At 37.4% G+C, this 25,991-nt stretch overlaps 1 protein-coding gene and 1 pseudogene across 5 annotated transcripts in view; one reads left to right on the forward strand and one right to left on the reverse strand.

The window, feature by feature from the left end:
- Positions 1–25,991, forward strand: part of LOC111153147 (transcription factor 12) — a 385,322-nt gene that overhangs the window by 96,999 nt on the left and 262,332 nt on the right. Inside the window, exon 2 of one of the 5 annotated variants that reach the window (XM_022511947.1) lies at positions 3,192–3,260. The exons of the other annotated variants lie outside the window; for them this stretch is intronic. The gene's annotated coding sequence lies outside the window, so the exon portion shown is untranslated. The remainder of the gene's footprint in view (positions 1–3,191; positions 3,261–25,991) is intronic. 5 annotated transcript variants of the gene reach the window in all.
- On the reverse strand, positions 17,993–19,028 carry LOC111153148 (annotated as a pseudogene).

Below are 25,991 nucleotides of genomic sequence, written 5' to 3' on the forward strand. Positions count from 1 at the left end.
ACTAAAGAGGCTAAAAGGTTGGCAGATACACATCTGGAAAGATGTTCAACTCATTAGCCTTTAGGGAAATGCAAGTTAAAACCATGTTGAAATAAATACCCCTACGTAGCTGTTCGAACAGCTAAAATTAAAAAATCTTCTGACAGTATACCAAGTACTATTGAGGATGGAGATCAGTGGAGCTTCTTACATATTGTTGGTGTGGATGCAAAATGGCATAACAGTTTGGAAAGGAGTTTGACAGTTTCTTATAGAGTTAACTATACACTTAGCCTATGATCCAAGAACTCCACTCCTTGACATTTACCCTAGAGAAATAATAATTTATATTTACACAAAAATCTGTATACAAATACTTACAGAAGCTATATTCATAGTTGGAAAAGACTGGAGGCAACCTAGCTGTCCTTCAGTAGGTAAAGGGTTACACAAAGTGCCGGCAAACTATACAATGATATGATATTCAGCAGTTAAAATGAAAAACTGCTTATACATGCAACAAATTGAATGAATCTCAAATGCAGTACGCAAACTAAGGAAACCACTTTAAAGATTCAGTACTGTGTGGTTCTATTTATACAACATTCTGAAAAGACAAAACTATAGTGATAGAAAACATATCAGTCCTTGCTGCAGTTAGCTTTAGTGGGAGCACGTGGAGCTTTAGTGGGAGCACGTGGCTACAAAGGCATGAAGGAGGTTTTTGTGTAATGTAACCATTCTCTATCATGATTTGATGTTGGCTCCAAGAACATAACGTTACCCAGTTCATAGACTTGCACACGACAATTTTAAATTAATTTTATTCTATGACAATTTGCCAAATACAATTTTAAGAACTAAAAATAGAAGTTAGGGAAAATGGGTAGGAAAGGTGATAGAGACCAAAATTGCACCAAAATTCAGGAATTTGTTTCTGGATTTAAATAAAACACTGAGGCACACCTGGGTGGCTCAGTGGGTAAGCCTCTGCCTTCTGCTCAGGTCATGGTCTTAGGGTCCTGGGATCGAGCCTCGCATCAGGCTCTCTGCTCAGTGGGCAGCCTGCTCCCCCCACCCCGCCCCTCTCTGCCTGCTTCTCTGCCTGCTTGTGATCTCTGTCGAATAAGTAAATAAAAATCTTAAAAAAAAAAAAAAAAGAAAAGAAAAGAAAGCACTGGTTCAATGGTTGTATTTTCTACATAATGTGAAAGCCAACTACAAGTTATTATTTTTAAAAACATATTTTAAAATGTTTCTTTTCATAATTGTCTGCTAAACTTGCTCATTTTGTTTTTAATTTGGAGTATTCATTCAACCTACTTCATAAAATTTGAGAGAAAACATGTTCCGTATATATAAAACCTACCAATTTTCATTTTGATCTTTTTCACTTCTTGAAAATTTTTTAATGTATATAACAAACAATGATAACACACTTCTAAATAAAACAGAGTTGAAGAAGAAACCTCAAAAGTTTTAAAATTAAAAAATATTTTGAACAAAAAAGGAAAATCCAACTTAGTAAAATTTGTGGCATGCAGGGAAAACAGTGCTTAGATATTTATAGCATTGAATGTGTATATTAGAAGAAAGATATAAAATCAGTAATGTAAACTTTACCTTAGGAAGCTAGAAAAAGAACCCAAAGTAAGCAGAAGAAAAAATAGAAAATTTGATCAGAAATCTATGAAATTGAAAATAGGAACTCAATGGAGAAAATCAGTGAAGCCAAAAGTCAAAATTCTTCAGATAGATAAAACATGATGAAGCTGATGGTTTTCCAGTGCCACTTTTCAGGGTCTGGTTTTGTTTTAATTATCTCTCTATTAATGGTTTTTGGTTTTGTGCATTAAGCCTAATTATTCTTTCCACTGAGGTATCATCTGTGAAATACTTGCTTTGACCAGGCTTGGCTTCTTTTCCTCCATTTTAGTTTTTCATGGCAGGTGTGCACTTAATATGCCTCTGTAGCAATATATCCTTTTGAGTCATAAATTTTACATTTCTTCTAATTCTTCTAATCTTTTTATTTATATTTCATTGTCCAGGAATATCACAAAATTGTTTTGATTTTTATAGGTTTCACAGTTGAAAATCAGCCTGCAGTACTATAGTAAGCCTTTCAGAAGAAAAAGTTCTCCTACATAACCATACCACCCTTTTCATGACAAAGAAAATTAACTGCAGTTCCTCTAACACTGTTCCTATTTACACTTAATGAATTGTCACCCAAAATGTCTTTCTTGGGTTTAAAAAAATAGTCTTTGCATTTGATTTCTACATATTTTCAGTTTCTTTTAATTTAAAAATTTCCCTTACAATTGACTTTTTTTTTTTTTTTTAAAGATTTTATTTATTTATTTCACAGAGATCACAAGTAGGCAGAGAGGCAGGCAGAGAAAGAGAGAGGAGGAGGCAGGCTCCCTGCTAAGCAGGGAGCCCGATGCGGGGCTCGATCCCAGGACCTTGAGATCATTACCTGAGCCTAAAGCAGAGGCTTTAACCCACTGAGCCACCCAGGCACCCCTACAATTGACTTTTTAAAGAAAGCAGAACAACTGTATGGTAGAATGTCTTATATTCTGCATTTGTGTGATTTTTCCTGAAGTTTATTAAATGTGTTCCACTATCTTCCATTTTTTTCCTAAAACATTTTATGTCAGTGAAACTTTATAATTGATGCTCTTACGTATAACATCAAGAGGTGCATAATATTGAATAACTGGTTTTTATTTTAACCATAGTTTGTTCTGTGGGTTGTCTTTCTTGTAAGAGTTCAAGGGAAAAGGTAGAAGGGAAGGATTGCCACTGTCCTTAGAAATTCATAGGAGTAAAAAAATGTGTCCAGGTATAACAGGTAGAACACCTCTAGCATAACTGGATTGAGGAGAATATCAAACTGTTTCTAGAAAAAGAGGGACCAGTGAGATTTGGTTTTGGGGTATGGGTATGTTGAGGTTGAGGAGCGTTATGTCTAGTTCTTCTGTAGGGTTTTCTTTGTCTACAAAAAGAGGCCAGTCCTGGAGTACAAGGTGACATGCACTGTTGCTCCAAAAGAGAAAAACTGGAAGCTCTTGCTTTATTTATAGGCAGAGACATGGTAGTGGCAGTGGGATTTGTGTGTGGCGGGGTGGATTTGAGGGTTTGGAAGGGGGGTGTTCAACATGCTCCTTGAAAAACACATACTTCTTTTACTTTTCACTCTTCAGAAAACTGAGCACAAAGAGGAATAACCAAATATGCCTTCAGAGAAATCGCATTCTCATTTTCCTCCCTAGGTGAGTGTATGTAAGGTCATATTTAGTCACAATTAATGTTAGGATTACTTAACATGTCAAGTCTATTAAAACAAATGCAGTCCACCTGACACATGTATTTTATATTCATTAACCTGAGATTTCTTTCTGTGTTGATAGACACCAGTGTTGATTGCCTACAATTAATTGATTTCTTCATGTATTTTTTTTTAAGATTTTATTTCTTTATTTGATGGGGGGCAGAGAGAGATCACAAGTAGGCAGAGAGGCAGGCAGAGAGAGAGAGAGGAAGGGAAGCAGGCTCCCTGCTGAGCAGAGAGCCCGACTCGAGACTTGATTCCAGGACCCTGGGATCATGACCTGAGCCAAAGGCAGAGGCTTTAACCCACTGAGCCACCCAGGCACCCTGCCTTCATGTATTTTTTGACACAGCACAGAGTATTCAACTAGCAAAAGACAGTTACCAGTGAAGCATGTCATTTCTAGAGTCCTACACAGATATACCCCAATCTGAAAAGGAAACTGATTTGAGAGAATGTCCTAAAAGCTTTTCTTTTGATTGACAAGCTGTCAATCTAAAGGGAAACTCAATTTCCACTCAGTATGTCTCTGTAAAAACTTCAAGTTTAAACCGATAAAATAAAACAAGCCTAGTCCACGGATCCTCTCAAGATGCACGACTCACGCATAACACTTAACAGTTTGTGGGTCATGAGTGATTCAGGTTAATCCTTTATCATGTTCATACCTGGGAAACCAGCAGATAATATGAACTCTGCGTCTAAGAAAAGAGGATCGATTCTAAAGTCTATGAATTGGATTTCCAAGTGAGCTGAGAGTTCACCAGTTAAAACTACTGTACTTCTTCCAGACTGTATCACTACTTAGTTAATAGTATACTTAGATAAATTTATTCTTCTAGAGGAGGATCATGATTATTTCCTAAGGGCTTTTATATTAGAAATTTAACAAACATTCATTTCTGGAAACTTTCAGATTCGCACTTTCCATTGGTTGAGGTAACCTAAAGATGGTGTGGTGTAGGGTAATGGATAACGATAGTCAGTTTTCCTTCAAGATAGTTATGTTCTAGGGGCGCCTGGGTGGCTCAGTGGGTTGAGCCTCTGCCTTCGGCTCAGGTCATGATCTCAGGGTCCTGGGATCGAGCCCCGCATTGGGCTCTCTGCTCAGCATGAGCCTGCTTCCACCTCTCTCTCTCTGTCTGCCTGCCTCTCTGCCTACTTGTCATCGCTGCCTGTCAAATAAATGAATAAAATCTTAAAAAATAAAAAAAGATAGTTATGTTCTATAAAGTTATCAGATGCTAAGTTAATGAATAATGAACCATTGCTTCTGGGAGAAATACAGAATTAGGTTCCTGCAAGCCTCTGGTCACAGAACTTTTGTTAATTAGTCAATATATATACACTTGTTTTATGTTTTATTTGTGTTTCTGTTTAAGGACTTAATGTATCTCGTTGATTCATTAACATTGAACTCATGATCAACAGTACTGTAACTCATACCTGAAATTAAGCATATTTTCTCCATAAGACATGTCCCAACCTTCTTGTGCTTTAGGAACACTAGAAAGCACTTAAAATGGCTTGGGAGCCATTTTGAACAGTGAAACCACCAACAAAAAGGACAAAAAAAAAACAAAACAAACAAACAAAAAAAACATTAAAAAGGGCACTAAATAGTTTGCAAGAAGGATGCTTTTTTATAGTCCGAGGGCTAAAACAAGAAGGCCTTGTTTGACCTCAGCTGGGAACATGTATGCCAGGTATTCCCAATTCTTCGTGACTCTGCACATGTCCACAAATAGCTGAAAGCCCAACCAGTATATGAATAAATTTTAGTAAGTAGACAAATTTGCATATACAGAACCTGTGAATAATGAGGTTCAATGGAATCTAATGATCCTTGGGTACCTGTGCAGAATGAGAATGGGAGCTAAATAATGTTACTTTTCTCTTCTGTGCTTTTAGCTTTCTCTTTACTTGGTCTCACAGGCAAACTTAAAATTAAATGGAACTTTTCCCTTTCTTGAAAGCTTGTTGTCTCTGGCTCCTCATGTGGTAAGGCATCAGTCTCCCAGTATTTTGAGGAGGATATGGGCTGTTGACCTTTAATGAGGAATATAGCTTTTGTTGTCAGTGATAAAATTTATATTAAGACTGATTCTCACTCCCAGGTTATAATAAACTAATATTCTGACTTCATGTGAAAAATTACATAGTGTTTTCCATCCCCTTCTCAGAATATTGAGGATTAAATATTCAACTAAAACCTAAACGTGGAACATAACATTAATTCATATTTTGTGTGGCTCATTTATTCTTTTTTTTTTTTTTTACTTGTGAGTTTATACTCAATTCTCTAACTTTTCAGGAAATTTAGAAATTCATTCTAATTCTTAAAAGTATTAGCTATACCGTATGTCTCTTTTATGGAACTGTTTTTCTTCTGTTCATTAAAAACATTTTGTGCTTAAAACTTTGTGCCTATAAGATAGATTCTAGCCAGATAATGTGAATATCTGTTTATTATTCTTTAGGAAATTCATCTGATTTCTAAGGACTTATGATCAGTGTATTATCCTTAGAAAAGCGTTATTATATTGATACTTCTCAATATTTTTAGGGGTTACTTAAATAAAAATAGGTGTAAATACAACAACACTCATGGTAAAAATTTGGAGAATACTTGATTTTAAAAAGTTAAATAGACTTTCTTAGTATAGGACTTTTTAGTACTCATGTACATTTTCATCTCCCAGAGGTACTCAAATTGTATATACTGTATAAACACATTGCATATGTTTCCCAAATTTATGTGAAAATGGAATTCTTTTTGAGAGGTTACTTGGTGGGTCAGTCAGTGGTCTATGGAATAAACTTGGGGAAATAACTGGCTTTGACAGCCTCCTTACAACTTCTTCCCATGGATCTCATTTCTGCTCTTGTGGCAAAATGAAGTGAATTTATTTCCTCTTCTATATAATAGTCCTTTGAGTATTTTAAAGAAGCTAAATATCACTCTTAAGGTTTTTATTTTCCCGGTAAAATGTCCTCTGCCCTTTAAAGGCTTCTTAACATAATCTTACTATTAGACCTTTTACCAAACTTTTGATACTTTATTAGACATATTAGTATCATCTTTATTGGACTGTAAGGTTATGATAAGTTCTGATTTCTTTGTGTATCTGATTTTATTTACCTTTGCATGCAGTATCTGTTTTACTTAATTGTTCCTCTTGCCTGCTTTCTCCGTTTCCCCCACGCACACCCCAAAACTCCTTGATAGTCAGTGAAGGCCAGGAAAGATAAGAAGTGTAAAACATGGACCCAAATAGAGAACATTGGTAACATGCATTTCATTTGCTGATGGGCTTATGTGAGACAGCGTAGTTGGTAAACTCTGAGCTTAAATGCAAGGTGTATAACTTACCTTTTAGTAAAAAAATGAAAATTCTTCAGCAAATTCTTTATAAGAATAAAATTTTAAAGCAAGTCTATCTTAACCCTGACAAGAAGAACAAGAAGGAGCAACACAGGAGAATCAGTTAACTTTCATTTGGAGAGTTTTTAACTCATAGTTGGTCAAAGCTGATCTTATTTATAAGGAAAGGGTTTTTTTTTTCCTCTATTTTTGAAGCAAAAGTAAGGAAAATAGTTATTGCCTGATTTGTTGATTATCTAAAAACAGCCCCTGGGCAAGGGAGATCCACTTGGATATTAGGGTGTGTGGATAGAGCTGTTCTGGAAAAAGTTTGGAGACCCTTTTAATTTTGGAAGATGGTTATTAAGCATTCTTCTGGATGAGTCATCAGATGTTCTTGATTCCTTAAAACAGAATTTCTGGTAGTTCATGTGGCTGCATTTTTATTTAGTCATAATGTTGTAGGTCTAAGAACTGGGCACGAAGAGCCATGAGCTGGTGTTTTTTAAGTTTTGGGTGTCAGAAAAATTCCTAGGATCCTTCTTTAGGTAAAGGGAGATGATCTTTGAGTTTGTGCTAGCTTTTTGTTGGACTTACCTTGATACCAGCATATAGACATTGTATAAAATGGTTAATAAAAGTTTTGTTAACCATAGTAGTCATTTTAAGTTTTTGGAATGATTAAATATTAAACAAACCAACTGTCTTTTACTAAAGAATGCTCTCCCTTTCTCCTATCATCCGCATTCTCTATTGCTTATGTTGGCAAAAACTAATTTTCAGTTCAGATATTTATAGAGTCTAAAGACTTTCTATCATTTTTTAAAGACTTTTATGATTTCAAGGACTTCTAAGAGAAGAAATTACATTTTGAGAGCCAGCTATGAAAGTAGACCTAGGAAGTGTTTTCCTACATTTCTCCATGTAATTAATTCATATTCTAACTTTGCTTCTTGTAATGAGATTTGTATGAAATGATACTTTTACTAATATGACTAAATCATTTCTGAATGTTGCTTTTTGCTGTTACATTTCAGTAAAGTATTTTCTTCCTCTTAAGGGATCTTAACAGGCAGACTTTGAATTTTAATTTGTGTGGAGGAAACAGAATATCTAAATGGGGAATTTCTGTTATGATTAGAAATTGAAATATGAAAATCATATAAAACATAAGACCATGTTAATAACCTAATGTTTAATATACTAAATTAATATGTTCAATGACTGTTACTTGGGTTTAGAAGGAAAGAAATATTGTCCCAGCCTGGAAAACAGTGCTAATAGGTGTAAAAACTGAGGTCTTTATAACTTCCAGTGTATCGATTTTTTTTTTTTAAGGAAAATATTTTGGTTCAGTTAGAACTATCACAGAAAAAGTGATGGTATTTTCTTTTACAGTGTTGTTTCTCCAACTATTAGAATATATGAGTAGAAACTATTAAAGGCTTGTGTGCTCTGTAAATATAAGTATTGCTCTTGGGAATTATTGCAGATTCCATGGGAAGCGTGAGATAGAGCTTAGCTTACAGGATGTTCGTTGAATGTTCTCGGGATCAATATCTGAAAAGGAAAGAAAGGAAGCAGAATTTGGTATATGATAAAATTGAATTGTGATTCAGGCCCAGTGACATTTTTGACCTACTCTACTATGAATTCAGTAGATAGATTGTCCCTTTAGAGTTGTCCTGAGTTGGGCTACGATTGCAGGCCTTCATAGCTTTGCATGGATGTCATTGGATAGGGGCTGCCTAGGAAGCGGGGGGGGGGGGGGGGGCAGGGCGAGCTTGGGAAAAACTGCTCTGTATAGCTCAGACACAGCAGCTGAGGCAGTGAGCTCTTTATTAAGAGGGGTTTGGTGGCAAGCAGTATTCTCTACAGGAAAATTTTGTTGAATCTGGTGTGGTTTCTTTTTTTGCTTATTTTTCTTTATGGTTGTCTTTGTGCCTCTGTGGTAAGTTATATCACTTTTCTATCCTCTGAGCAAGGGCAAGGGGCTTGGCTTACTTTAACTGATTTGAAGAATTACTGAGAACCTTTAAGTATTCTTAGAGTATCCTTTTTAAATTTAGGATTAAAGATTATTTATTAAAAATTTTTATTGAAGTAGTTGGCACACTATATTGCATTAGTTCCATGTATACAACATGGTGATTCAACAATGCTATATGTTATGTTATGTTCACCATAAGTGTTGCCACCATACAATACTATTAAATACCATTGACTATGTTTCCTTTGTTTTACCTTTCATCCTTCCCAAGTAGCATTCATTCCATAACTGGAAGCCTGTATTTCCCACTTCCCTTCCCCTTCCCTTGCCCCCCCCCACTCACTCCCCCTCTGTCAACTACCAGTTTGTTTTCCCTTGCCCACCCCCACTAACTCCCCCTCTGTCAACTACCAGTTTGTTTTCTGTATTTTGGGGTCCATTTTTGTTTTTTTGTTGTTGTTGCTTTTAGATTCCATATATAAGTGAAATCATATTGTATTTGTCTTTTGACTTACTTCACTTAGCATAATCCCTCTACATCCATCCATGTTGTTGCAGCGGGTAAGATCTCATCTTTTTTATGACTGAGTAATATTCCATTGTATATATTACCACATCTTTATCCATTCATCTTTTGATGAACACTTGCGTTGTTTCCACATCTTGGCTATTGTAAATAATGTTACAGTAAACATAGGAGTGTATATATCTTTTGAAATTAGTGCTTTTGTTTTCTTTACTCCTTAGTAAAGGAATAGAATGTTATGGTATTTCTAATTTTTTGAGGAATCTCCATATTGTTTTCCATAGTGGTTGCACCAATTTACATTCCTATCAACAGTGCACAAGGATTCTGTTTTTTAAGAATAAATGTTAAAAAATTCTTTGAGATCGTTCTATATAAGATGCTACAGATTTGTTTCTTTGTTAAACTGAATAAAATTATGAGTAAAAATAAAGATAATGTGTTTTTCTCTTTTGTATTTCCATACACAACATCTTCTCCCGGTTGTCTTGAGGCATTTAATCTGCCTTGTGTCAGGTAGGGAAGGAGTGTATTAGAAAGTCAGAGAGAATTTAAAAAAAAAAATTGGCTTTTGATTTTAATTTATTCAGTGAGTTTAAGTGCCTACTATGTACCAGACACTGTCATAGACTTTGGGAGAAAATAGAACTTTGCAGCAAGAAAATGGGCTTAACAACTAGGCATTTTCAGCAAGTTGAAGCATTTGTACAGTCCTGAGTTTTATCAAGAACCATGTGTGAAGTAATGAAATTATAGGGTTTCAACCATAGTATAGAGAAAATACCATAATATAGAGAAATTCTTTAGACTTTTTTTTTAAATCTGAAGAAATTCTTGGTACATTTTCAAGTTGACATCTAAACTTTTTAATTATAAGTTTAGTAATTGCAAAGGATTTAACCTGGGTGTTTGGTATTGACATTTAGAAATAAAGTGGTTATATTGTTCTTTTGAATGCATTCAGTGGAATCTAAATGGCTTAGCAAAGTTGATACCATCTCGTGAAAACTGGTTAGGTGTGAGATGCTAGTGTTGGGCACAAAGTGAGAGTACTCTTATGTCTCTAATGCAGAGGCCGCTGCTGTATACCAGGCAGTGACTCATTCCAGAAATTGACCCTGTTTCTTGCAGTGATAGAGGCCTGTTCTTTTTGGCATTAAGCCTTTGACCTTTTCTTGGAGCTATTGGTAGTGCCTCACTGCTGTTGACACTTTTTCAGATTACAGTGTTGTTGTACTAGCCTGATCAGCCAATTCTGACTGTACCATTGTGGCTCTTGAAACTAATCTATGGCATGTGTTCAGCTCTCAGACCGTGTGCATCTTTTTTTTTTTTTTTTAAGATTTTATTTATCTATTTGACAAACAGAGATCACAAGTAGGCAGAGACCGGCAGAGAGAGAAGGGGAAGCAGGCTCCCCTCTGAGCAGAGATCCCGACGTGGGGCTAGATCCCAGGACCATGGGATCATGTCCTAAGCCGAAGGCAGAGGCCCCAACCCACTGAACCACCCAGGTGCCCCAGACCATTTGTATCTTAACAATGATACACCTTTATTTCTCAAAGCCACTCAACAGTTGGCTGAGAGTTAAGGTATTCAGTGGACCTTTCACATGGCCAGTCATCTATGGTCATCCAGTATTGTTTTGTGTTGAAATTGTCTGAAAGTTGACTTAGAAAGTTTCTAACCTTCCCTCACTTCCTCCTGGTTCACACATTTTTGTAAGTGGTTTGGTCATTGAATGGAGGTAGATCCAGAAAGGCATCTTCTCCTTTTGGCTGCTTTCTGAATAATGATCAGGATAAAAGGTATAGGGAGTTATACAGATGTTACCCATCTTGAAAATCACTGGGTATCATAGGTCTTTTTTTTTTAAATAACCTAAAAGTAGCTATAGGGCAGCCTAGTTGGTACACCCTTTAGGTGACAACCTACCTTAAGAAACAGTTTAGGGGATTCAAACCCAATTCTCATTCAGCCACCTAGGTTCTTTTGTTGTATTCTAGAATCTTAGGTTATAAGAATAATGACCATTTGGTCAAATATACTGATCAAATCTCCCTACGATGGCTTGTGGGAGTCAGAATAAAGGGGTGTATAATGGTTCTCTAGAATTTTTATTTTTAGAAAGCCCTTGTTTCTTTTGCATTTGACTTTTCCAGATGAAGAGTCTGGGTCTGGGGAGGAAATTATTAGATAAAGATTGAATTTATGGCTACTGGAATGAGACATACCAGTTTTCCCTGGGTTCTAGGTAGGTAATATCTTAAGCTGTGGGAAGTAGGGGCTGAGGAGAAACCATTCATGAACTTTGTTTTTCAAAATCACCCCCAGAGCCTTCCTCAGGAATGAAAACTTCTGGTGCAGCTCCCCCAAACTGCTCCTGGTGCCTTACATTTAACTGAGTGCTGGGTATGCTGTCCACCTCCAGATAGCTCTGATCATGGTTTGTCATTCCTCTTAACTTTATTGAGAAGTCTACAGAAAACAGCAGAGGATGACCCTAATTTCTCTACCTCCCACACAAAACACCTGTCAAAACCACATGCCTTCCCTGCACCCATTCCGGTAGCCATTGTTCAGTCATTTCATAGAAGTGGCCAAATGCCAGCTGGCTGATGTTTGGACAAACAGGATAGTTTGGCCTGACTTCTTAGGCAGTCTTTTCACAGTTCAAACTAAACTGGGAATCCTAAAGCAGACCAGCCCGTTAAAAGGCCACATTTGATCCACCGTTAGCTTGTGACTTAGGTCCTATTTGTGGATCTCCAACAATTGTAAGCAACACTCCTGGCATCGGGCTTCTTGTATGAAAGCCAGGCATCAACTCCCCTCCTTACCAAAAACACAGTGACTTGTACTATAAGGTGAGTTGTAAGAAACCTTTATGTATTTAATGAAACATTATGTTGTTTTTAAATTATTATAGAGATTTCTCCAAAATGAGGCTAATCTTGAACACATGGGGGAATTTCTTGGAAGGATGACTAATTCATTATTTACATGAACTCTGCAGGCAGTTATCCTTGTGATGGAATCATCCTGTTAGGATAGGTATTATGAAATTTGTCCCCGACTTTAGCTGAAGTGATCAATAATACCACCATGGCTCTAGAAGGTATTTAAGTCAGCCTCAAGTTACTGGCCAGGGTTGTTATGGATGATAGAATTGCCTTAGATTTCCTTGCGGGCCAGGCAGGGTCTAATTGCTAATACATGTTTCCTATACCTGGATTAGTGCTTCCATCTAAGTGGAAAGGTCAGTTCAGACACATAAGGAGAAAGCCACTTGGATTTATGGGACTTGTTCAACTGTTTTGGCCCAGGACCCTGGAGGACATGGTGGATTTAATACTCTAGGTTGGCCTTATCTTGTTGCTTTGGAATCCTGTTTATAGTGGTAGCTTTCATTACATGATGGGTAAGACAAATTAAATAGATTTGGTCTTCCCTTTCTCAGATTAATCAGCTTGGTCAATAGAGTGGAATGCTTTGGAAAAATTTGCTAGGAGTCCTGACAATGTAGAAACAAAGGATACATGGTACTAGAGGTAATTTTCCACAGGCCGCTTATATTTCCGCATGTTTTGCAAGCAGAGGCACTGATTGACTTTGTTTTGGACTATCCTTTCAAGGATGCTTATATAGTAAACAGTCTTGGGAAATAGACATAGTGTCTTTTTCTAGGGCAAAGGTCAGATATGTTTTACTATTCAGTATAATGTCTCTCTAGACAAAGGTCAGCCATGCTTACCGTGCACTACAAAAGATTGGGCTCCCTAAACAAAGGTTTTCTCTCCCGTAAACTCACTGTGCACACATCCATTTGGACTCATTTATTTGCTGCCTTGGGATGTGGGGTAAGGGGGACTGATGCAAAGGCACTGATGCTCATGCTGCTTGCTATGATATGACTAATAGAGTAGTTTATCTCTGACTCAGGAATCTCATGTGTTCTGCCTTCATCTACAAAACTGAAGGGTTTACCTTGTTAGCTTAGGAGTAAGGCCTAATCTCAGACCCTTCACAGTTCTTGACACTGAGATAAGGAGTGCTGTCTCTGGAGTGTCCATTTGGGGGCCCCATATCTCTATTTTAAAAATGATCCATTTGAATAGTAATAAAAATGTCAAATGCATATAACTTTCAGCCTGGTACTGCCACTTAAAGGTATATTACCTGTAGTAAGGACATAAACTACTACCCTCACTCTTGGGACCAAATCGGGCTCACTGCCTGTTTTTTTTGTAAATAAAGTTTTATTGTAATACAGTCCCGCACATCTATATTTATACTGTCTATCTATGACTACTTTTGCACTACAAGGCAAAGTTGGGTAGTTGAAAGACTGTATAGATCATGAAGTAAAAAATGATTACTTGTCCTTTTAAGAAAAACTTCTAGAGCCCTTCTGTAGCACTCTACCCCATTATTTCCTTTAAATATGCTTGCAGAAGTGTATCAAGATAGATGTACAGAGATGCTCAAAGCAGGATTGTTGATAATAGTAAAAAAAAAAAAAAAAACAAAAAAAAACTGGAAACAACTTCAGGAATCGTGAGGCCTAGATTTATTGCTTGAAGATTGTACTTGTTCTGCAGATGTTCACATCATCCCTTGGACTGAACTCTGCCCAGTGAGTCTGAGACACCACATTATGTTCTTGAACTTAAATATACATGAAACACTATTTCCTTCTTCATCCAGGATAAGGGGTTGTCAGTAAATACTATCTGGGAGAGAAAGCAAGGGACACCAGATTAATTTGGCAAGCCTCTAAACTCCAGGGAGTATAAGGATTACCTAGTAAGAGGCCGGGGTATTGCTGTTAAGTTTTGCATTTGAGTCCAAAGATATTTGAAAGCCAGTCAAAGTGTAGTCATCGGAAAACAAAGTAAAACACAACAAAAACCAGAGAAAACAGAAAAGACTGTGTTACAATAGCAACAACAAAGGTAATGCTTTTGATATTGATGAGCTGCACTTAACTACTAAATCTTTCAGTTAAGGAGGACCCTCTGTGCTCAAGTATGAGAATAGAAGCCTTACATGAGATGGAAGGCCTATGCTGACTTGTAGGAGAGAAGTAAATTTACTTTACAGTTGACTGTTGAACAACATGGATTTGAACTATGCAGGAGGTCCACTTATGAGGATTTTTTCCAATAAATATGTTACAGTACTGTAAATGTATTTTCTCTTCTTTATGATTTTCTTAACATTTTTTCTTACAGCTTACGTTATTGTAAGAATACAGTATATAAATACATAAAACATATGATATATGTGTCAATCCACTATTCATGTTATTGGTAAGGCTTCCAGTAAACAGACTATTAGTAGTTAGGTGTCAGGGGAGTCAAAAGTTATACGCAAGGGCGCCTGGGTGGCTCAGTGGGTTAAGCCTCTGCCTTCGGCTCAGGTCATGATCTCAGGGTCCTGGGATCCAGCCCTATATCGGGCTCTCTGCTCAGCAGGGAGCCTGCTTCCCCCCCCCCCCTCCCTCTGCCTGCCTCTCTGCCTACTTGTGATCTTGCTCTCTGTCAAATAAATAAATAAAATCTTAAAAAAAAAAAAAAGTTATACGCAAAGTTTTGACTGCTCTAGGTGTCTTCTGTCCCTTCACTATTCAGTGATCTCAAGGGTCAACTGTATTTTAATGAGCGTTTAGTAAGGAAATCAAGACCAAACTGTTTGGAATTTTGGTAACCTGCTAAGAAGGGGAGGAGTTAGCCTGGTAGCAACTTGTATTTTAGAAATCCATCTAAGAGAAAGAAGGCCAAGTTCTAATATTGTGGTTGCCAGCATTGACCAAATACAAGTTTTTAGTGGGCAGTATTAAAGATGTTTCAGATGTATTTTGCTCACTGCCTTTATTTATAAATGTAGTGACCATGTGTTTTGTACAGCTAATCCGTGTCATTTAATTCCTTTCATTAGACCTTTGTATTCACAAAGTCTTAAAAATTTGTAACAGTTCAATCACATTTCATTATACTTATGACATGCGTATGGAGGGAAGAAGGGTAAATGAGATAGAGATTGTCCTAGAAAATCTAGGACATGTATTCTCTTTATGTAGCCAAGCGTTACATACATATTGTGGTCAGGGGATAAGTGGCGAACCTGTGGATAATTGGGGTAGGAGCAGAGGCAAATATATTGAATGTATCTTGAGGTCCTCTTCCAGAGAATTCTTTGTGTTGTAAACCTTGTGTTTATATTTCTTCAGGTGTGAATTTGGGGAAGGTAATACCTTACATGGCAAAGTTTCACACATATTGGTAGGGAAGTCTTTTTTAATTTTAATTTTAATTTTTTAAAATATTTTGTTTATTTGACAGAGACACAGCGAAAGAGGGAACACAAGCAGGGGGAGTGGGGGAGGGAGAAGCAGACTCCCTGCCTACTAGAGAGCCTGATGCGGTGACCCTGGGATCATGATCTGAGCCCCAGACAGGCAGAGGCTTAATGACTGGGCCACCCAGGCTCCCCAGGAAGTCTTTTTAAAAGGTGCTTTTTTTTCCTTTTGAAAAAAATGTAAAAGTAGTGAGGGAGAAATCTATTTTATTTAACTTGCTGCATAATTTCCATAGATTATATTTTGCCTCAAACATTAAGTTTGAGATTCAAAGAATCTTAAGTAGACAAGCAACACAGAACCATTATGACCTGACCAAAACTGAATAGCTGGCTAGCTGAATAAGATCACTTGGGAAATGTGCTCAATTAAGTAAATAGATTAAGTGGTTTATTTTTCTATATGGGCAGTTAGGAAAGCATGTTATTTCAGGTGGCAGACATGGAAGAATTTTGAGACTGTGTGTAGGTGGAACAATGCTAAGCTCTCTTCTAGTTAATCAGGGAAGACTTCATGGAAGAGGGATGAGTAAGTGTGGATAAGAAACAGAGGGTGGTATGGCTGTCCTTGTGAAGAGCTTCAGATTCAACAGGAGCAATCTGTTAGTTTTGAAATTAAGGATAATCATTAAGTTTTGTATTATGTGAGGTGGATGGGGGAGGTAAGACACATAGCACCTTTCATTTTTTTAGACTTCATGTATGTTATGCTAATTTCACATTTACTTCTTTCACCATGTATTCTCTTTAGTTAATCTCTTTCTCTTAATTAGATTATCTTTTCTGCTGCTTTTATGTCCCATGTAGAACAAAATTATAGACTCATGCTAACAAAATTTTAGTTTTTTTGAAAGAAAACTTAAGATTTCAAATACAGAAAGCTTAGCATTTTTGTTGGCTATTGGGCAGAATGTGAGTACATAGAGCACTTGGGACTAAGAGCTGAGGCAGAACCTTTAAAGTGTTTCTAGATTTGAGGGCCATGCTGAGGCTAGAGTGTCATAGTGAAAATAGAAGACGGGTAAGGTCCTGAGTATAGTAGATGACAGGAGTGAAGGAACAGGAAATTGGCATTAACAGTGGCTTAGTGTATAGTTAGGTTAGGATTCTCAGCCACCATGAAGAGGCGGTTTGGGAATGCTGTTCACAATAAGATCTATGCCTCAGAATATGTAGCAGAAAAACATGTTTATATAGGATAGGAATCAGGTTATAAGTCTTGTTCTTTGCAAATAAGTGACGTTTTTGGTCTTTATATATGACTATTGCATTGACTAAAACCTAGCACATGTGAACTTAACATTTAGTGTACTGTATTTATTTTTCAGGGTTGGCCTATAATGGTAAAAATGTAATTCTGAGTAGTTATAATCCATCCATCCTCCCTCCCTTCCTTCCTTCCTTCCTTTCTTCCTTATCTTAGATTCTGGTGATTATATTTCCTTAGATGGATCCTATCTTGTCAGGCCATGGGGTTAGTAGAAGGAAATAGTAATATACTGATTTTACAGGATTTCTGAATTGAAAGGAGAACAGGTTGCTCTTTCCCGGCCAACAGATGAGAATGGAATAATCTGCAGAGTGCTAGGTGGTTTTTCTTGTCTTTTTTTTTTTAATTTTTTAATTTTTTTTTATAAACATATAATGTATTACTAGCCCCAGGGGTATAGGTCTGTGAATCGCCAGCTTTACACGCTTCACAGCACTCCCCATAGCACATACCCTCCCCAATGTCATAATCCCACCACCCGGTTTTTCTTGTCTTTTAGGATATTGAGGCTTTTCCTTTCTCTCGATGTTTAGAGGCATTGAATGTCATGTTTACGTTATTGGGGAAGGTTTTTTTTGTTTGTTTTTTGTTTTGTTTTGTTTTTTTTCCAAAAAAAAGGTCACTGTTCAAATTTTATTTGGTATTTTAGTTGGTATGACACTTAGTTGGTTGCATGGTCTTTTTACATTATATGGCAATGTACACTATATTCTGACATACATGGTACACGAAGTAAGATCCTTTGGAACAGTTATGCACAATACATGCAATAATGAATTTATACGTTGGAGCCCAGGATGTGACTGACTGGAAAAGATGGACTAGGCATGTTGGGTGTTGAGTGAAAAGAACCAGAAGTCATAGAACACACAGGAAATATGCATCTGGTTTGAAGAGCACCTGCTGCATATGCAGTATTGGCAGTGGTGCCTCTGAGATGAGGACTACAATTTAGGACTACAAAGGCAGGTATCATCCAGCATTAGGGTATAGCTGCAGGGTTTGCTGAACCATTCCTATTTAGAACTTTAGGAAACCGATGTTTTTTCCTTAGGCCATTTTGATATTATTTAAGTCACAGATCAGATAATAAGGACGATGTACATAACCTCCAGCTAAAACCCTGTCGTAGTCTAGACAGTGAAGTGGTACATCAGAAAACTTTAAAACTGCAGCTCCTTTTGGATCCTCCAGAGTGGGAGATCTTCAAACGGGCTTCTTCCTCAGGAGTCAGAGTCACCTTCACAACATCTGAAATTCCATTCTGTCCCAAGACGCAAGGAACACTAAGGAAGACATCATCTTTTATTCCATAGAGACCCTTAATCATGGTGGAAATTGGATGCACCCGCCTAAGATTCTTCATTATACTTTCTGCCAAATCTGCCACAGACAGTCCAGTGGTCCAGGAAGTGTAACCTTTCAGTTTGATCACCTCATAGGCACTGTCAACCACCTGTTTGTGAACCTCTTTCCACTGTTCCTTATCTGCATCAGTGCCCAAGTCAGGGTGCAGATTCTTCAGAGAGACACCAGCAATGTTTACTCCACTCCATACAGGCACACTGGAGTCTCCATGCTCCCTGAGGATCCACCTGTGACAGCTTAACGGGTGAACTTCCAGCCTTTCTCCCATTAGGTAACGGAACCAGGTTGAATCCAGATTGCAATCACTTCCAATAACACGGTTTTTGGGAAAGCCACTTATCTTCCAAGCCACATAGGTCAAGATATCCACTGGATTGGAAACAACAAGCAACTTGCAGTTTGGGCTGTATTTGATGACATTAGGAATGATGAACTTAAAGATGTTCACGTTACGCTGGACCAAATTAAGACGGCTTTTTCCCTCTTGCTGACGTGCCCCAGCTGTGATAATAACCGGCTTGGAGTTTGCAGTCACATTATAGTCTTTCCCAGAGACAATTTTTGGTGTTCTAAGGAAAAGGCTTCCATGCTGGAGATCCATCATCTCTCCCTTCAGTTTGTCTGCCATGATATCAACAAGAGCAAGTTCATCTGCAAGTCCTTCATTAAGATACTGATGGCACAAGCCATGCCAACAGCACCAACCCCAACAACTGTAATCTTATTTTGGGGGGCATGTTCTTCCTTAAGAAGATTCTGAATCAGCTGATCTTTGAGAGTTGCCATTTTGGACTTAGAACCAAAAGGAATCGGGAGTGCACGTCGGGAGGGCGGGCGTCAGCGGCTCACGAGACTGGATCTGGACTTGGCTGCAGTGGCTCCGGCACTGTTGGGGAAGTTTTAAAATTTGTTTTTGTCTCCCATACTGAAACGTTAGCCGGGATTATGGGAAATAATCCCCAACAACATTCCCAATTTTTACCTCAAGTAGATTATTCAGATAAGATTGACTTGTGTCATAAATTTTCTGCTGTTTGGATATGGAGCTTGGTTCCATTAAGTGTTGGCCTCATGTATTTATTGAGCACTTGGTTTGTGCCAAATACTTCTCTAGACAATTTATACCTAGTATTTCATTTAATCCTCATGGGAAACTTAAAAGAAGGATAGTGGTATCCCCATTTTAAAGGTGAGGATATTGAAGTTCTTCTTCCAGTTAGATTAATCAGTTCTTTCCATTCCCCCTGGAAAATACATCGACTAATAATGATGGACCCATTGGTCATTTGTGTCTAATCAGTTATACTCTAGCGTGCTTCTGTGCTTCCGCTCTAATATATGAGTTGTAGCCTTACCAAGAGTCAATTGTATTTGTTCCCAGGCCTGTTCATAATTATTCATTTAAAATTAAATCTATGAGGGGCGCCTGGGTGGCTGGGGAACCTGCTTCCCCCTCTCTCTCTGCCTGCCTCTCTGCCTACTTGTGCTCTCTGTCAAATAAAAAAAAAAAATCCTTAAAATTAAATCTATGAATTCCTAACAAAGATCGTTTTATGAAAGCTGAACTGGAAGTTTGGAAAGACATAATGATAAGGAGCTAAAGCACTTGCTATTGAATTAGACGTAATGAGACTGTTAATAGATTGTAGGAAAAACAAATGCGGAAGATTCTGAATTTATTTCTTTGCAAATGCATTAGTTTTTGTTATATTTTAAAGAAGCAGGGCGAGGGGTTCCTGGGTGACTCAGTCAATTAAGCGTCTGCCTGTGGTCCAGGTCATGATCTCAGGGTCCTGGGATCGAGGCCCATGTTGGGCTCCCTGCTCAGCAGGGAGTCTGTTTCTCCCTCTGTGCTGCACCTCCCCACACTCATGCTGTCTCTCGACTTTTCTCTTTCTCTCAAATAAATAGACAAAATCTTTTTTTAAAAAAGGAAATAAGCTGAACACTGAATTACGAGTATGACTTATGCAAGAAGGGTGATGTAGAACACTAATCAGAGGACCCATATTCAGAAAAGGGGTCCTGGGGGTGCCTGGGTGGCTTAGTGGGTTAAAGACTCTGCCTTCAGCTCAGGTCATGATCCCAGGGTCCTGGGATTGAGCTCCACATTGGGCTCTCTGCTCAGCAGGGAGCCTGCTTCCTCCTCTCTCTTTGCCTGCCTCTCTGCCTACTTGTGATCTCTGTCTGTCAAATAAATAAATAAAATCTTAAAAAATAAAGTGGGGGGGGGTTCCTGATCCTGAGTTTGGAACCAAATGAAAATTAAGACATAAGAGAGTTCCATATGAAGTTTAAAAAATCAGTAATATTAATGGTACAATGATGAGAGTTCATAGCTTCAGAGCTGCTGCTGCCAAATGGGCTTGCCGATGCAACAAAAAAAATACTCAGAATTTCTGCCTTATTCCATTCCAAAACCTGATTGGAAGAATAGTGTCAATCACTAGTGTTGCCAGCTCTTTATGATATTAGCTCCACATATTCAAGAAATGTGCACACTAGGGACACCTGGGTGGCTCAGTGGGTTAAGCATCTGCCTTTGGCTCAGGTCATGATCTCAGATGTGATATCAGGGTCCTGGGATCAAGCCCCACATCAGGCTTTCTGCTCAACAGGGAGCCCGTTTCCCTTTCTCTCTGCCTGCCTCTCTGCCTACTTTTGATCTCTCTCTCTCTCTCTCTCTCTCTCTCTGTCAAATAAATAAATAAATAAATAAATAAATCTTAAAGAAAAAAAAAAGAAAGAAATGTGCACACTAGTCAGGAGGTTTATTATTCTTCTTTGGGTTAAGGCAGGTAAGGGAGTTCTTCCAGATAGAAGTCTGAGGCACTAGGTAAAGGTGATTCCTACATCAAAATACTGGTTATGTTTTATGTTTAAAAATATTTAAGGTGGGGCGCCTGGGTGGCTCATTGGGTTAAAGCCTCTGCCTTCGGCTCAGGTCATGATCTCAGGATCCTGGAATCGAGCCCCACATCGAGCTCTCTGCTCAGCAGGGAGCCTGCTTCCCTTCCTTTCTCTCTGCCTGCCTCTCTGCTTACTTGTGATCTCTGTCTGTCAAATAAATAAATAAAATCTTAAAAAATATATATTTAAGGTAATGCTTGGCTCATCAATTGTATCTTCACCGTAATCTACTTTTGAAATTATCCTGTATGATACAGCTAAGAAGGAACAGAATCTATGTCAAGCTTAGTGTTGTCTGATCAATAAGCCTTTGCATCTTTCACCAAATCACACTTGTTGGTATTTTGGGGCACTCTCCTGCTTCTTCCTAAGCTCTTCATCTGTGTACCAGTTTCCTGAATGTTCCTTTAGTACTTTCAGTATAATAGAGCCTGTTTTGTTTCCTTCAGGAGAATAATTCTCATATGGAAAAACTTGTATCAAACAACAGAATAGAGCTATAGCTTACAGTAAGAGAAGAGAAAGAGAAAATTATCACGTAGGAGCCTTAAATATGTGACATAACATCTGGTCCCCAGATCCAGACAAATTATGTTGAAAAGAATGTGTGGATATTTCCTCATAGAGTGTTTTTGTTTACAAAAGTAATACATACACATTGCCTTTTAAAAAAGTTATTACTGTAAAAGATATGTGTCAGCAACGTGAAGGAGCAAGAGATAAGTAAATGAAACCTCTTTTCTTTATGAATATAAAAGATAAATGAAACCCTAAACTGCATTAATAGAAATGTTGTATCAGAAAATGGTTCCACTGTCTTCTTAGATGGGATGATGGATTCATTTTCCTACTTTATCTGAGGGTCATTCATCAATTATAGTGTAGAGAAGGGCATGCTTAAGGATTTGAGCTACTGAAAATAGTGACATAGGAGTAATAGTCCATAAATGGGAAGAAAAGACTAAAAGCAAATGGGACTAGGGGCGACTGGTGGCTCAGTGGGTTAAAGCCTCTGCCTTCGGTTCGGGTCATGATCCCAGGGTCCTGGGATCGAGCCCCACATTGGGCTCTCTGCTCGGCAGGGAGCCTGCTTCCTCCTCTCTATCTCTGACTGCCTCTCTGCCTACTTGTGATCTCTCTCTCTCTCTCTCTGTCAAATAAATAAATAAATCTTTAAAAGCAAATGGGACTAATAATCTCTAGGTTTTTTAATACTGTCATGGAAAAGAGGATACAGACTTCACTGGTGTTGCTTTAGAAAAGTGGGAGGCAAACTTTTTGTAAAGGACCAGATAAATATTTTGGGTTTTGTTTGCAACAGTTTAACTCTGCCATTGTAACATGAAAGGAGCCATGGACAATAATGTGGAAAACAAATGGGCATGACTGTATTCCAACAAAAATTTATTTGTAAAGATAGACAATAGGTTGGATTTATCCACAGGCCAACTCCTGCTGCAAAAGAGCACAATTTTCATCTCTCAGAATTTTTGAAGGTAGTTTTCTAAGATATTTCGGTAGGGAGAAAGACTGCCTGAGAGGTCTGGGCACACCTGCACTGATTCATTAAAACCATCAGCTTCACATGCTGTTGGTAGAACTCTTGCACTAAATAGAAGGGAAGACTAAATGACTCCTAAGACTTCTGCCAGTGTTCCCTGCCACTTTTCCATGTTCTGACTGACAAAATTTCTTTGATTTAATTGTTTGAATATTTATACCTTGATGGGTAAAGATTCAAGCCAGAAAATAGATCTGTATTATACTTTGCTTTATATGAGTTTGCTAGATTTTATTTTATTGAATTTAATTCAGTACAGTAGTTGATTTTATATATGTATTTTATTGCATGTAATAAAATACAGTATATATTTTGTATATTCAGTTATTTATACTATATATACGTGTGTGTATTTATATATAGTAAAATACGTAATTTTAAATTTTTAAATTGAGTATAGTTGACTGATTAATTTCAGGTATACAGCATAGTGATTTAACAATTACATACACGTTATGAAATGCTTACCACAATAAGTATAGTTAGCACCTGTCACCCTGCAAGATTACCGTGATATTGTTGACTGTATTCCATATGTTGTACTTCTTATCCCTGTGACTTGTTTATTTATTTATTTTAAAGAATTTATTTATTTATTTGACAGACAGAGATCACAAGTAGGCAGAGAGGCAGGCAGAGAGAGAGGAGGAAGCAGAGAGCCCGATGCGGGACTCTATCTCAGGACTCTGAGATCATGACCTGAGCCGAAGGCAGAGGCTTAACCCACTGAGCCACCCAGGCGCCCCGACTTGTTTATTTTGTAATTGGAAGTTTGTACCATTTACTTATGTACGTATTGATTTTTTTCAATATAGTTAGCATGCAGTATTATATTAGTTTCAGGTGTAAATATATGATTCATTAATTCTGTACATTACTCAGTGTTCATCATAATAAGTTTAGGAAATTTGTACCTCTTAATCCCCTTCACTATTTCACCTATCCCATCACCCCCTTCCCCTCTGGCAGCTACCAGTTCTCTACATTTATTTGCCTGCTTTTTTTGTTGTTGTTCGTTCATTTTTGTTTTTGTTTTTAGATCCACATGTAAGTGAAATCATATAATTCCTTTCTCTAATTTATTTTTGTTGTTGTTGTTAAAGATATTATTTATTTATTTGACAGAGAAACAGTGAGAGAGGGAACACAAGCAAGGGGAGGGGGAGAGGGAGAAGCAGGCTTCCTGCTGAGCATTGAGCGGGGCTCGATCCTAGGACCTTGAGATCATGACCAGAGCCGAAGGCAGACGCTTAACAACGGAGCCACCCAGGTGCCCCTGTCCAACTTATTTCACTTAGCTTGATACCCTTTAGGTCCATCCATGTTGTTGTGAATGATAAGATTTCATTAGTTTTCATGGCTGAATAATACTCCATTGTGTATATATACCACATCTTCTTTGTCCATCGTCTGTTGATGGGCACTTACATTGCTTCCATATCTTGGCTTGTAAATAATAATGCAGTAAACATAGGGGTGTACATATCTTTTCTAATTGGTGTTTTTGTTTTCTTTGGGTAAATATCCGGAAGTGGAATTACTGGATTGTATATTTCTATTTTTAGTCTTTTAAGGGACCTCTGTACTGTTTTCCAGAGTGTTTGCTCCAATTTACATTCCCATCAACTATGCACAATTGTTTCCTTTATTCCACATCATTGCCAATACTTGTTACTTTCTGTCTTTTTGATTCTAACCATTCTGACAGGTGTGAGGTGGTATCTCATTGTGGTTTTGATTTGCATTTCCCTGATGATGAGTGATGTTGAGCATCCTTTCATGTGTCTGTTGGCCTTCTGTCTTTGGAAAAAATGTCTGTTTAGTTCTTCTTCCCATTTTTAGTTGAATATATATATATTCTGATTAATATATATATATTTTTTGAGTTATGTAAGTTCTTTATATATTTTCCATATTAACCCCTTATTAAATATATCATTTGCAAATATTTTCTCCTTTTCAGCAGCTTGCTTTTCATTTTTTTGATAGTCTTCACTGTGCTAAAGCTTTTTGTAGTTGCATGTAGTACCAGTTATTTATTTTTTCTTTTTTTCCTCTTTACCTGGGGAGACATATCCAGAAAAATATTGCCAAGACTGATGTCCAGGATTTTACTGCCTGTGGTTGTTTTTGTTTTTTTTTTTAAAGCAGTTTTATGGTTTTAGGTCTTATATTTAGGTCTTTAATCACTTGTGAGTTTATTTTTGTATGTGTTGTAAGAATGTGGTCCAGTTTCATTCTTCTGCATGGAGCTATCCAGTTTTCCCAACACCATTTATTAAAAAGTCGGTGTTCTCTCCATTGTATTTTCTTGCCTCCTTTGTTGGAGGTTAATTGACCATATAAGTGTGGGTTTATTTCTATAAAGTCTATTCTGTTCTTTTTAGCTAAATCTGTTTTTGTGCCAGTACCATACTCTTTTGATTGCTATAGCTTTGTAGTAGAGTTTGAAATCTGGTATTGTGATACCCTCAGCTTTGTTCCTCTTTCTCAAGTTTTTTTTTTGGCTATTTGGGGTCTTTTGTGTTTCCATACAAATATTAGGATTAATTTTATTCTACTTTTGTAAAAAAAATTGCTATTGATATTTTTATAGGGATTTCATTAAATCCACAGATTGCTTTGGGTAATACAGATTTTTTTAACAATATTAATTCTTCCAACCCATGATCATGGTATACCTTGCCATTTATTTGTGCAGTCTTCAATTTCTTGCATTAATGTTTTATAGTTTTTAAAGTATAGGTCTTTCACTTCCTGGTTAAATTTATCCCTAGTTACTTTGTTGTTGTTGTTCTTCTTCTTTTTTTAAATATTTTATTTATTCATGAGATAGAGAGGTACAGGGAGAAGCGGGCTCCCCACGGAGCAGGGAGCCCAATGTGGGACTTGATCCCAGGACCCCAGGATCATGACCTGAGCTGAAGGCAGATGCTTAACCATCTGAGCCACCCAGGCACCCCCTTTTCTTTTTTAAGAGAGAGAGAGGTGGGGGAGGGGCAGAGAGAGAGGGAAAGAGAGAATCCATGCTGGACATGGGGCCCATTCTCAAAATCCTGAGATCATTACCTGAGTTAAAATTAAGAGTTGGACCCTTAACCGTTTGAGCCACCCAGGTGTCCCATTTTTTTCTTTTGGATGCAACTGTAAATGGGATTATTTTCTTAATCTTTCTTTCTTTCTTTTTTTTTTTTTGTGTATAGAAATACAACCTGAATATTAATTTTGTATTCTGTAATTTTACTGAATCCATTTATTAGTAAATACATTTAAAGTATGTATTTCAGTAGTTTTGAGATTTATTTTGTTAGATGTATAGAACA

The sequence above is a fragment of the Enhydra lutris genome, unplaced genomic scaffold, assembly GCF_002288905.1.
Source record: "Enhydra lutris kenyoni isolate GAN:26980312 unplaced genomic scaffold, ASM228890v2 scaffoldscaffold31, whole genome shotgun sequence".
Lineage (NCBI taxonomy): Eukaryota > Metazoa > Chordata > Mammalia > Carnivora > Mustelidae > Enhydra > Enhydra lutris.